Genomic DNA, 1,492 nt, shown 5'->3' on the forward strand with positions numbered 1-1,492 from the left:
AAATTAGCTATGTTCAATCATTAATTAAACGACCTTTATTTAAATTGCTGAATTAAATCGGTAATTGAGTAATTTTTAGTTTTCTTGAGTTATATCAATCGTCAATTGAAAGGTCTTTAATTGAATTCATTGAGATTAATTGTCAATTAAATCTATAATCATTGGCTCGAATCAATTGGCTCTCGATTAGTTGAACTGAAACATATTTGATCAAATTAATTACTAAATTGAGAAAAATTTAATCGATATTTTTACAGCTTTGCTGTGGAAGCACTCCAAAGTTGTATTGTCGCTTTGTGTGACAAAATACAAAATATATTCCGGGAATTTTTGAACGTCTTCGACAATCCATAAAGCGTCAATGCAAGACATGCGGAAGGAAATTATTTTCAGTAATTTTTTTCGTGATGTGTCCTTACCAAAGTCTGTTTTCGGACCAAACGTTTTCGGACCAACGTTCATATGATCCTTTCTTCATCTTTACGATGAGTAGAACATGCTCTTTTTGCGGCTTAATTAGCATATTAATGTAAATTTGTTATAAATTTCCGCTGAGAAGAAAGTCCAAATCTTTGGACCGTTTGGTTTCATTTATTGTATATATGTCTGAAACTAAATATACTATAATTTTGTTTGCATATCGATACAGGCTCTTATTTACCTTTGTGCATTTGTTAATTGGATATCCGGAGAGCCTTTGTTATTTCCGAGAAATGTTCTTAGAGTTTTCCTATATTTCTGACTGTATCATATGTAATTACCGTGAAACGTTTATAATATATATTCCTACATTTGATATATATAGGATGTCTGAAACTTTAAGACAGCCGTAGTGTACAAGTAAAACTTGACAAACTGAACAAAAAATCCTTTACTATTTTATAGGTAATCACATAGATATTTGAGTTGTGAATCAAAGAAGATTAGTGAATAATTACACGCAATTCTTCGTTAACTTTAATTAATAACTAAGAAATATTTGTGGTTATTTACAAAATGCTGGAAGACTTGACCTAATTTGGTTGTGTACATTAATGTACAAGCAGAAAACATATTGTACACATAACTATACTCACTAATTATTTTTAATTAAGGCTCCTGGGGAGTCGCATCATCCATCTCTTTTTAATGACGTCAGAAGCGAGAAAACGCATGCTAAAAATTCCTGCAAAATACGTCGAGATAAACAGATATATCCACAAAACGACATTTGCGATCGATTAAGTACATCTCTAAAATACTCCGTACACTTTCCTTTTGTTCTAACAATCAACAGATAATTATAAAATAAATGTGACGTGCAATCGTCTTTTCTAACCTAATTTCCTCATTATCTTGTCATATTAATTTTCCGATTATCTATTGATTTTTAGAACAAAAGGAAAGTGTACGGAGTATTTTAGAGATGTACTTAATCGATCGCAAATGTCGTTTTGTGGATATATCTGTTTATCTCGACGTATTTTGCAGGAATTTTTAGCATGCGTTTTCT

This window comes from Odontomachus brunneus, unplaced genomic scaffold, assembly GCF_010583005.1.
Source record: "Odontomachus brunneus isolate Ranch 3 - 2012 unplaced genomic scaffold, Obru_v1 Obru_scaffold_001, whole genome shotgun sequence".
NCBI lineage: Eukaryota > Metazoa > Arthropoda > Insecta > Hymenoptera > Formicidae > Odontomachus > Odontomachus brunneus.